The sequence below is a fragment of the Micrasema longulum genome, unplaced genomic scaffold (genome assembly GCF_059751315.1).
Source record: "Micrasema longulum isolate JH-2025_06_02 unplaced genomic scaffold, ASM5975131v1 h1tg001547l, whole genome shotgun sequence".
In the NCBI taxonomy this organism is placed as follows: Eukaryota; Metazoa; Arthropoda; class Insecta; order Trichoptera; family Brachycentridae; genus Micrasema; species Micrasema longulum.
Genome location: NW_028278730.1, coordinates 355,936 through 369,291, shown reverse-complemented (window position 1 = coordinate 369,291; position 13,356 = coordinate 355,936). Strand labels below are relative to the sequence as shown.

General features: G+C 31.8%; 1 protein-coding gene across 4 annotated transcripts in view; it reads left to right on the top strand.

Moving 5' to 3' along the window:
* ITP (ion transport peptide) overlaps positions 1-13,356 on the top strand; it is a 147,717-nt gene that overhangs the window by 45,538 nt on the left and 88,823 nt on the right. The window contains exon 1 of one of the 4 annotated variants that reach the window (XM_088236381.1): positions 10,438-10,836. The exons of the other annotated variants lie outside the window; for them this stretch is intronic. The gene's annotated coding sequence lies outside the window, so the exon portion shown is untranslated. Of the gene's footprint in view, positions 1-10,437; positions 10,837-13,356 lie in introns of those variants that run through there. 4 annotated transcript variants of the gene reach the window in all.

Sequence of the window (13,356 nt, the reverse complement as noted above, 5' to 3'; positions counted from 1 at the left end):
AGGGCTTGTAAAAAAGTGAACTTAAGATTAAGGTCACGACTTAGAGATTTATTAAAAGTATAAAGGACTAAGGAATTTTTCCTCAGGAAAAAAACTCTTGGACTAAGAGACTTTCTGGACTTATAGATTTTAAAAATTGACATCATGTTTTTTAAAACATTTTTTAAGGACAAAATTCGATATGGGTATTCTTTAATAAAATATATTTAGATAAATGTATAGTTCACAAAATGCTCTACACGGCAGCGTTGCCAACTCAAAACCGATAAAATTGGACTTAGGCATTTTTTGAAATTGGGCATCCAATTACAAAACAAAAAAAATAAATCTATAAAAATACCATACACATTTTTGTTATTGTTTAGTTTGACTGTCTATGAACAAATAAAGAAAACCACTGAACTTCCTGTTTGTATGTTATGTTTCTTCATATTTTTTTTTGGATTGCTCAATTTTGTATTTTTGTTTGTTTTATTAAATAAACTAATCCGTAAATATAATAAAAAGAGACGTTACCACGAATGGAACCAGGAACCCCCATATTTTAGGTGAACGTCATACTCGTTACACCATGAAAGCCGATATTTATTCATACAAAGATACATATAACAAAAAAATATATAATAACTCCATGAAGCCAAGAGATAAATATTGGAATATTCGTAATACGTATATCCGATGTACCTAATAAAACGTTATAACTTTTTATACGACTATTTCAACGGCGCCATTTTCTTTTTCATTTTCTCAAGGGCACAAGCGTTTTCTATAATAAGCTTACATAGTATGATTATCATTAGGTAGGTAGTAAAATAATAATGATTAAAATTCTAGCCTATCTTACGTCGCGTCGACTTACATTCTAATTTGTGAAAGTCTTAAAAATATATTTATAACTAAACGTTCTCTAAAAAAATACAAATATGTAATACTGCGTAGTGATAAAAAAACTGCATCCTTGAGTTTGCGTCTTGATACACGTTTCAAACTATTTTATTTAAAACGTAATAAAACGTTTAGAGGAAATGCGGTCTAACGAAAGTTCATACAAACGTATTCCCTTATTTTCTCCTTGGATTATGGCAAGATAGCAATATTTTTTTACACGTCATAGATATTTGCCATTGGCGTGTAATTTAAAATTGTTAAAAAAAGCTGATATTTCTCTACTGATTTTTTATTCTTAACACTAATTCACGTGGACCCGAGAGGTTTTATTGTAGTTTATTTTTATTACATTTTAGTACATTTTCGATTTTTACTGTGTGTAAGAAAACATTTTTGAATATCCAATTTCCTGTAGCACTGAACTTCCCCGATATCAATTGAAACTACGAGGAACAAGGTATGATAAATTATGTTTTCTCATAGGCGTGTATTTTTTATATATTTATTCTTTCACAACTATTTATTTACTATTTTTACATTTTTTATTTTTATTTATTTATTTAATTCACAAAATACACAATTTTATTATATGCACAATTATGTGTTTTTTATGTCCCGACTTGTTAGAAAATTCCGTGTTAAATCGGGGCTCTTCGATATATAAATCAAAAATATTTATTTACATATTAAAACAATATACAAGTTATCAAAACAATACGCAAAATAATCAAAAAAAAATTCAAAATAATAATAGAAAAAGGTAAATAGTAAAAATTATAATAGAAAAATATACATAATAAAAATTATAATAGAAAAATATAAATAATAAAAATTTGTACATGTCGAAAAATGGAATGCAGAAAAGTTATATAATAATACGTATGATAACCGATATTAACATTTTAAAACAATATACAAAATAATCAAAACAATTTACAAAATAATAATAGAAAAATATAAATAGTAAAAATTTATACATGTCGAAAAATGGAATGCAGAAAAGTTATATAATTATACGTATGGTAACCTATATTAACATTTTAAAACAATATACAAAATAATCAAAACAATATACAAAATAATCAAAACAATATACAAAATAATAATAGAAAAATATAAATAATTAAAAAAAAATCATGTTGAAAAATGGAATGCAGAAAAGTTATATAATAATACGTATGACAGTGATGATATACACATATACGTACATTAAAGATAATATGTACAAAATAAAAAATAACTTTTCTTATTTTTTGTTTCGTACACCATTTTGTGAAATGGACGTTAATTATATTGTTATGGTATTTGTTATAATCAATATAGTAAAAAGTTTCCGCAAACCGAATTTCGTAAAATTTCCATTAAAAATAAACGTAAAAATGGCATTTTTCAATAAAAAATGATAAAAGCGCCATCTATGCATAATTCGTTTCATATTTCCGTTTAGAATCACCGTAAGTTAACATATAAATAGTCTTTTTAGAAAAAGGAAAAAAACGAGTACAGTGAATGTAAATAGCATTTTTATTCACGATTAAGGCGTTGAACCTAGTAAACATACTATTTTTTTTAGTGTTAGTCTGCACATATGAATGTTTTATATGAAAACATTCTGATACTCACACATAAGCAAAAGTTATAAAATATACGAATGGATACAGTGGGTTCAAATCTTTAAACGCAATTTTTGTTGAAATTTTTAAGTCTACTTGGTTTGCCGATTAATACATTAGCTTATTAAACATTCAAACGCACTAAACGTGGTTTTAACGGTAACATTTTTTGTCTCGGAGAAAAAAAAGACGACCTCTTTTTCTTTTAAATGAGTCCTCTTACACGTGTTTTTCCATTCTCAATATGTACAAAAGTTATTTTCAATTGTAACAAATCACCGACACGTAATCATAATTATTATGAATCACTTTACAATTATTATTTTATAGAATAACACAATAATGGAAAAGTCTCGATGGCGTGTTCAATAAAATTACCTCCTGTTAAACGGAACCTTTTAAAATATAATTATTATTTGAGTCAGGAGTTTTCCGATATCATTTCCGATAATTATGGATAATGATCAGACTAGGGGTTTTTGCGTAGGTACAATGTATAAGATGCATTAAGAAGAATCGTCTATAAGGTGGTTCGATTTTATAACTAACATTGAAGTTCGAGAATGAACACAGCAGCCTTCTGTAACGAGCGTCTTGAGGATGCGGCGGAGGACCTGGCATGGACGCGTGCTGCGCACGCCGCAGGAGAGCCTAACTCCAATTTGCCTCTTATTTGAACCTGCGGGCTCGCGCCGTACTGGAAGGCCGTCGATGACGATCTTTCGACTTTATTCGTCGGAACTAAGGGGCGCTGGATTGACGCGGGAGGAGGCGAGAGTGCTGGCTGGCGATTGGGTCTCCTGATAGCAACTGGTGATGTCCACATGCTCTTCTTAGGAGTGGATGTGGAAAAGAACAAGAAAAAGAAGAGGAAAGGTGGTCAACACACTTTTCTTCATACAAACGTATTTCCGTAATTTTTCCCCTGGAACTAGAGCAGTTATTTTTAAATTTCTGTCTGATACCCTTTTTTATAAAATTAAAATCGGTTTACTTTTAGTGTGCGGAAAACGGTCATATAAGATCTTTGTTTTGTCGATTTTAGTAAGGTACGAAGGTTTCTACTTGAGTTTTGAAATAGACAAGTAAAAACAAATATTTATAATCGAAAATGCCTTTTTTAAAAAAAATATTCTCCTTAATGATCAATACACTTTTGCATGCGTTTGAACCAATTTTCGAAGAGCTTTTTCTAGTCCGATTGAGGTACCTCCAAAACATGTGATTCGAAGGTATTAACCGCTTCTTCAGGCGTCGAAAAACGTTGACCTCGCAATTGATATCCGGGAATCAGAAAAAAATCATTGGGTGCCAAATCAGGACTGTACGGCGGATAACTCATCCGTTCGATGTTTTAAATGCTCAAAAATTCACCCATTTGAGCTGATGTGTGACAGCTTGCATTGTCGTGGTGGAGAAAGATTGGTTTCCCTTATTTTTCCGAACACTTCTGGCAGACAAATGGTGGTGTACCATTTAAAATTGACCGTTCTACGTTGCTCTATTAGAACGGTGGCGACATGTTAAGTTATTCCGAAAAAACAGGCGAATATTTTCTTCCAAGTGATTCGTGCGCGAATAACTTTTGTTGGATTTGGCTTGTCTTGAAAGACCCATACAGTCGATTGTTGTTTAGTTTCGGGTTCATATGCTTAGCTCCATAACTGCTTCATCACCAAAAGTCGCAGCGACTTGATCGGCACAATGTTGTTGGTTTAATCCACTTCGAAAGTCATAGAAAATCATCGCACGAAAATGTTCACGATTTAGTTCCATTTTTTTAACAAAATTAATTTTTCAAGTATCTTTAAACAATACAAATATCACTCGAATGACAAAACGTTCTGAGTACGTCTACCATTAAAAATGGCAAACTTTACGATGAAAATTCAGATTTGACATATTTACACTGGTGTTGCCATATCTCAAAACTTAAGTAGCAACCCTCGTATAATCAGTCCGGCGTACAGTTGTCTTTTTCGCACCGGTTTCAGTTGGGCACCTGCGGGAGAGTGACAAAAAACTGTATGCTAAATACATATTCAGAACGCGGTATACTTTTTGCTATACATCTATGTAAGCTGGGAGTACAAAAAATATACACTATTATACACTGATACCGGTACCATCTAATCTCAAATTCGGAAAAAAACCTGAAGGTGAAGACAATAGAATGTACTTTCCTCACCTTAAGTTTTGTCTCTTTGAGAGAACAAAATAAAATCGGAAATTTCAAAAATTAAAAATAAATCCTCTTAAATAGGGTATTTATCATGTTATCTTAGGTGTTGCTTCGATCATAGCTTCCTTTCAAATGTAGAACCGTTTATTCCCCCTCCCCGGCTTCTCGCCTGAGGGTCCGTACGGCGGTTTTCCTTCTCCCACAACATTGGGAAAAACCATTCTCCATCTGAGTTCAATGACGCGATTTGCGTACATAGGTGTACCAACATTTATATACTCGTACAGTCCATTCGAATATTTATCTCTCCCTTCCCGGTAATGTGTAGCTAGTACACAAAAAGATAATTTACGTATCAGTCAAAATATCTTTTTATTAAATAATTCATGCTTATTCGGAACAGAAATAGCATTTTAACACAAATCGGAGATAAATCACGTATACAATAGAATGTTTACCATTGTTTTGCATATCGCGCATTATGAAGTAAAAGAGTACCGAATAATTGTCTCACTCACTCTTTACGTCTTTCGATACTACAGGTATATTCGGAAGCGAGAGAGATAATTTTACGCGTCTATGTGCGAGCATCAAAGTTGCCAGTACTTCTGCCAGACGCCAGACGTCAGTCAGCCAGTTGCTAGCTCTCCGGATTTCGTTAGGGGTAGTTCTTCCGCCTACGCTGCGAGCAAGAGCTAATGTTAATAACGCAAGCAATATACACCATTAGTATTGTAATGTTTTTGCTTTTTGTATTTTCTTAACTTTTTATTTATTTACTTTTTCTTTAAATTTCTTTACATATTTTCATTATTGTAATTTTAATTTGTTGTCGATTAGACTGTGAGATATTGCTAGTGGCAATAAGTCCGCAATTTAACCGTGTATACCTTTGTTTTATTTAAGAATAAATATGTATTTTTTTGTATTTGTCACATTGGATATATTATGGTTCAAAAATATATTTTATTATTACTATTATTATTAATGTTTTTTTCATGTTTTTAGCAATTAGATAAAAAATATTATCACTTTTAACTTCCACTTTAAATAATTGAAGTAATAATTGCTAATCAAGATTTTATTTTTCCAATTTAAAATCTTTCATTTTTGCACGTGTAGCCATTACACAGCACCGAAACGGGTTAATGTTTTTGGAACCAAAAGGGAAGGGTTAATTTCCATTGTATATTATTATTATTTTGGAACTTTAAATAGTGCAGACATGCGTATTTTTATGCATGCACTAATAAAAGTGACTTAAGAGAAATTGGCCCGACGAACTGGAGAAGTGCCGCAGGGTGCAGGGTTGAATGGAGACAGATTCTGGAGGAGGCCAGTGCCTCGATTATGAACGCTATATTTATCTGTATATATCGAGACGGTATACTTCACTTCTGTACTATCTGTATCTTACCTCGGTATGTTCTACCTACTTGTTATATCGGCATCATATAATCGAAACAAGCCAATGAAATGACCGCAAACAATTAGTCCGCGTTCCTTACGTCATTAACATTTAAAATAGTTCTCATTTATATTTTAAATAGGCTTCTGTAATAAAAAGTGCTCACTTTAAATCGATTATAATCTCCAATTAGAGCAAAAAAATGCTCGCTTGAACATGAATTTTGCGTGACTTTTGGAAATCGCAAAGTACGCTTAACGATCGTCTGTATGTATCTACCGATCGACTACAAAGCCGGCTCCTTTAACGCCTCGATACATACAATCGGAAAGATAGTAAAACAGATGGAAAAAATATAATAACTATTTTTTTTTTAAGAATGGTAACTTTCTGACGCATATAATCTGTGTCTGACGCCTAGATACTCTTATTTATTAATAGGACAGAACCTAGCGACATTATTTTCACATCTAGGCGTTCGTTTTATTAAAGTGACAGTTATGTCGGAATTTAATTCGACTTCAAAACTCACTCATTTCTCTCTCATATTTTTAATAGGCTTAAAAAAAAAAAAAAAGTGCCAACCTCAAAACGATTAATTTTTTTAATAAATCATAGTTAAAGGAAAAATCTCTCGGAGGGACAAAAATTTTGACACTTTTAATGCGTAGATAAACGTATCGAGGGGTTCTAGACCAGTCGGTATAAACCGATGTACTTACATCAAAACTTGATGGTGGGGGGTATCGGTACTATACCTTTGTAGTCGGTCGGGAGACTTTATATTCAACTATGACGTCATACTGAAGCTATGTCATTTTAGAGCGTAGATATGTGTACCGTGACGTACGCTTCCCCTTGATTCATATCGATGTACCTACCTAAAACTTGATATTTATAATCGCTAGAGGAAATTTATCTTCTACTATACCATCAAGGTGAAGGTATGACGTCTTTATCTTCCTATTATAATCGAGGCCCTGGGCCAACAACGGGCTGTAGTGCCACTGATGATGATGAATAACAACATTATATCTGAATCGTTTTTTAAATATTCCACACATATGCCTTAACGTTAACTTGAAATATTTTGATACATATTTTCCTTTCATCATAAACGCATTTTTAAAATTTATAATACTTTTAAACCGCCATTTATAAATAAATATAAATGTTTTGATTGTGTCCAAATGTTTGTAGTTAGAGGTTGTAGCTCTTTTACTTCACAAAAGTCAACTGATGGGAGAGTTGAGGAAATGTAGATGTTTAAACGTAGGCAAAATGAATGGTGAATGTTACACAGTGTGTAAATCGGCCACTTAAACCAGCCAATGACATGTCATACGCCTTGTTAATGCCTAGACTTCCATATTTCCTTCAAAATGTTTTCCCTCTCTGTCGCAACAAAATTTAGGCATGATATAAAATTGATTTCTGTGGATTTGCCTTTTTTAAAAATCAGTGGTTCTTAACCTTTTAGTGATGGTCCCCCATTTGACCAATTTTTGGTCTTGCCATGGACCACCAACCGTTTAGCGATAACGCATATAATATAAGGTTGATTATTAAGATTTTTTTATAGATAAAACAAATACAAAATTATTCGAGAGTCATTTTTACAATATTTAATAAATATATAAATATTACTTAAATTATATTTAAGTGCGATTTTTGTGACTGCATGTTGTTTATCAAATACTGAATCCTTGGTTCAGTGTTGTTTAAAGCTAAACGAATTTCGGCATCCTAATGATTTTTTTGATAACTTTTAATTATTAGAATCGCTGAGAATCTCTGCTCGCACAAGTATGTGGTTGAAAAAATAGTTGGATAACAAGGTAATGCCACTGCACGGTATAACCAATACTATTTTAAAAATCATGAACTTTTCTGCTCACTCAAATTTAAAATACACATTTGGTCATGATATTCACAATTACAATACGCGTTATTCAGGGAATCTTCATGTGTCTAATACCCGTATGCTAATACCCGTATGCAGAGAAAAGTACATTCTATTGTCTTCACCTTCGGGTTATTCTCTGCATTTGAAATTAGAATGTACTTTCCTCACCTTAAGTTTTGTCTCTGCATACGGGTATAAGTTTCGCTCAACAAAGTTTGGCAGTAGGTCCTTGGAAAATATTGGCCATTCCGAATATAATAAACTGCACGATGAGCTGAGACACGAAAAATTGAATGAAAAATCCAGAAATGTCGCAATTAAAAAATATTTCTTAAATCTTTTTGATAGTGATAATTATTAATGTAGTTTATATAGATGGTGTTTTATGTTTCGTATACAATAATGTTTTCTTTCTATTTCGGATGTATTAATTTGTGATATTATGTATTGTCAAAAAAATGTTTTTTCTTATGTACGGTCCCAAATGAGTTTCTTTAATAACTCCTGGGAGTATAATGTACTTTTTGTATTAAGAAAAAAAAAACATAAAACAATTTCTAGAATTTTACAGAAAAAAAATGCATTTTGGCCTTAGAAACCCTTAAGTTTAATTTCTTTCTCGAATGTACCCTATCAATTATGGTAGTATTGCATGTCGATTACCTCTTCCTGAATCTTGAAAAGCACCTCAGAAGTCTTGAAAGCGAACGCGTTGTTGCGGATCAGTTTCCAAATACCTTTGTACCTTGCATTTAGAAAATTAAGGATTTAATTTATTTTTCAAAACAAACAAACCATCAAGCCGTTTCTCCGTAGGGGTACTCAGAGAGGATACAACGCCATATCACTCTATCTGTGCATACAGACCTCGCTTTCTCTACATTCATACATTTTCTCATGCACGCACGCCGATAATTCTTATTTTTGACATGTCCATCTTCAAGTATTTGATGGACTTGATCGCGCCATGTCTTTTTCGGCCTTCCTCGTTTTCTGTATCCATCAACATTCGCATCGTAGATCCTTTTAGCCGTTCTTTCGCTGTCCATTCGCTCTACATGTCCAAACCAACGCAGCACCCCTTTCTTGATTCTGTCGATAATGCATATCTCAGCCTTACACAGTTCACGGATCTCGACATTTATGCACCTATCATACATCGTTTTGCCACACATCCGCCTGAGGGATCGCATTTCGACAGCATTTAACCTACTTTCATCATAATTTTTCAAATTCCATACTTCGCTCCCATACATTAGAGTTGGTACTAGAACTCCGTTGTAAACTGCTAGTTAGCCTCTTGCGATAAACATTTGTTCACCAAAGTAGATTTCAGTGCACCGTTCACTCTGTTCCCGGCACTCCCCCTCCTTTCAATATCTTTCTCGGTATTTCCATCCCTAGGAAACATACTTCCCAGATACACAAATTCTTCTACCTGATTCAGAATATCTCCGTTCACACTGATCTTACATTTAGTTATATTTTCATCCCTTTCAATAACCATCACATTCATTCATTTTCAACCTTTGCAAATCGATAGTTAGATTCTTTTGCTTTTGATCTCAGCACGCTGTCCGTTTGCAGAATATTATACTCAATAAGAAATTTGCGCGTTTTTCATCACCCGTTTTATGATTTACTGATCAAATTGTTTTTTTTTTTAATGATTAGTTTAATTTTAATTTAAAAACAAACGTGTAACGGACGGTTTCCGTTTGCGCTTTCAATTCTCGACCCGTGTATCCAAGACTCGTTGTGTTGCTGTAAACTGTAGCTAACTTCGTGATTGATAATCATATAATGGTTTTGTCCGTGTGGGAAACTAACTAAGCGGGTGGTGTATTATTACTTTCAGATTAATTCCATAACCATGCAGTTAATACCGCTTATTTCAAGATTATTAACCACTTCGATTTTATCAAGTATTTTTTTTTATATAGTACACACAATCGTTTCACTTGTTTTTACTGTTTTAAAATGTCTTGACCTGTGCGTCCATTTTTCATTTCCTTGTTATTTTGTTGGTTTGACGATTTTGCTCTATAGTCTCTATCAAATAAACCGTTGATTTTAACTACTCTGTGCAATAAAGGGTAAACTGTAGCTAACGTCGTAATTAATAATCGTCGAATGGTTTTGTCCGTATAGGCGACTCTATAAGCGGGAGAGATTTATTACTCTGAGGCTATTACAATGTTTAGGGATATTTAAACATATTGAAAGTATAAAAAACATCAACATAAAAAAATCAATTACTAAAATAGTGATTGGTGGAACAGTCATCTTCTTTCAGTTTGCGTATTACGCTCCGCCCTCAAATTTCAGCTGAAACATTAGGACGGAAAGGCTAAAGAGGTTCTCTCAGGACTTTTCCCCTAGTGGTGGGCGGAGTGGAGGGGGGTCGCGCCGCTATATATATACGCGCGCGAGACCCATCAGACATTGCGTTCAACACCTTCGTTCCGTGCACTTCTCAGAAAAGAGACACAGCCTCCGTGGTATTGAAAACCCAATCGAAAAAACTGAATCTTGTAAAGCGTGCAAATTCAAATTCGAACCATCACCGAGTCAACCATCGCAGTTTTCATCAATCCCGCGATTTTAATATTCTTCTCGACATTTCGTAACCCGCTCCAGAACTCATCGCCAGCATTGTTTCCGTCCAGTGAAGTGCCAACGAAAGATTGAATATAATCTCCTAGTAAGCATCCCAAAGGGGCTTTCGTGACTTGTCACTGGTGTTTTTAATTTGTGCAGTGAATTTTTTGAATAATTGTCAGTTGTAACGGATACCCTGGCTTCAACGAGAATTTCTTCCACTCGCCGTAGGAATACTGTAAGTTTATAGCATTATTTTTTAACTTGCTTGGAAATTCACCCAAAACAGGGCATAAGCTTTTGTTAGGATTGAGCATTTAATTCCGTTAAATTTGTACGAAAAATCTTATAAAATACGTTGAAAATACCAAAACTAAATATCCGCTTTTTATATCAAACTATAAAATTAAACCGAAGAATTTGTATATTTTCGCGTGAAATAATATTGATATTAAATGTTAAATATAGGTTATATTTTTAAAAAAGCTTTATCTATATAATTATAAAAATGAAAATACGTATATGGTTTTATTCCACTTTTATTTATAATTTTTTACCAGTGACCGGGTTTCGTCGTGACCGACATCGTCAGACTGGTGGGAGACTATATAAATAAAAGTGGAATAAAACTATTTACGTTTTTTTATTATTATAATTAAAATGCAGTTCCACCAAGAAATGTCAGTAGAAAAACTCAATATATTTATCGATATATGTTTTTCGTTGTTTTATTGATTAATTTATTCAATTTGGCCGCATATTTATACTATAGATAGATTGAGGTTTATTTCTGACGTTTTTTGTTAGAGGTGCATTTAACTATTCATGTATTATAACGACGTGTGTTTTTTATTTAAACACTTTTAAACCATAAATATACTCGAACTTATAAATATATACGTTCATCGTACATTTTACTACATACTGATTGTATACATTCTGCCATTTATTTCATTTAATTCCGTTAAATTTGTACAAAAATCCTATAGAATACGTTGAAAATACCAAAACTAAATTTACGCTTTTTAAATCAAACTTAAATATTAACCGAAGAATCTGTATATTTTCGCGTGAAATAATATTGATATTAAATGTTAAATATAGGTAAAATTCTAAAAAAGCTTTAGCAATCTATGCTAAAACGTATTTAATCGTTGTATTATTGATTAATTTATTCAATTTCGCCGCATATTTAAATTATAGATAGATTGACGTTGATTTCTGAGGTTTTTTGTTTGCGGTGCATTTAAAGACGTGTGTTTTTATCGTACATTTTACTACATTGATTCTGCCTTTATTTATTTATTTTTTATTATTTAATTTTACAATTCGCGCAAGAGGCATTTACAAAAATTATACAGATAAGTACAAACATAGTAAGTAATAATTTAAAAAATAAACAACACATTAAAAAAAACAATAAACAGCAACTGCAATGCAAAATAAAATGTGAATCTTTGCATACCCAGTGAAAAAGATAAAAATATGGATATAAGAAAAATGATAGAATCAAAAAGCAAATTGTAAATAACTTGAGAAGAATTTAAACAAAATACATATACATATAAATATATATATGTTTATTTATTTTGTTCATTAACGCCTAAAAGGCATTTACAAAAAAAAAAATGAAATACATGCTAACATACTAAATAATAAACAGAATATACAGAAAAAAATTGTGAAATTAGTTAAAAAGGGTATGATAAAAATAAAGTTTTACAAAGTAAAAAAAAAACAATAATAACAAAGGTATGCAAGAAAAAACAGTAAGCATATAAATAAAAAATGCAAAGATATTAGCTTATGAAATAAATTCTGTAAGGCAAACAATAAATAAAGTGTTACGGTAAGCAAGAAAGATATTTTTAAGTTAAATTAATAAACAAGCAAGCATATATTATCACGAAAAAATACGAAATAAAAATATGTATCTATGAAATGCGTATTTGCCAATACTACAGTGCAATTTGATATAATAGTAAAAAATAAAAAACAAGTATAAGGTAATAAAAATAAACAAGTAAGTATTTTTTTTAATTTATGAAATTGAATTGTCAATAATAGTTTGACGAGCAGCTACAAATAAACTTGATATTTTGGACTAATAAGATGGTAAAGAATTGGACAGAATGTACATACAAAAAAATGTTATTAACAAATAAATGTTTAAAAAAAAATATATAGTTTGCCGTAAGTATATAAATAAGATAATAATAATAATAAATGTAAACATTATACCATTTATCCCATTAAGTTTTTACTTATTTAAATAAAGTTTTTGTCATTTAATTAGTATTGCCCTATAAAATGCAGTGACTTTAACTAAGGTAGTACCTAAACCCGGTGAAAGTTTATCTCCACTCGTACTACGCTGCAGTGGTTTTGTTACTGAGGCCCAAAGGTCCGTGGCCAGTACTAAGTACTAGCACTATGCCTTGTACCAGTAACACCACATATTGTTACATCAGCCAACTGACAACGGCTTGGCTTTCAAAACAATCACCCGACTCAACTATTTTTAAAAATGGTCTATTTAACCGAGAGACGAATGCTTCACAGTTAACTTATGTTTCATCATGTTTTTTTTTTTCATAGTCTTTATTCAATAAAATATACACATCATTACAATATTTATTTATTTATTGTTATTTATTTATTTATTTAAACGCTTTTACATGTTTTACATACATACATACAAATAAAGACATACATGTATTTTACAAAGAAGTAGCAAAAAATATAAAAATGATTTTTA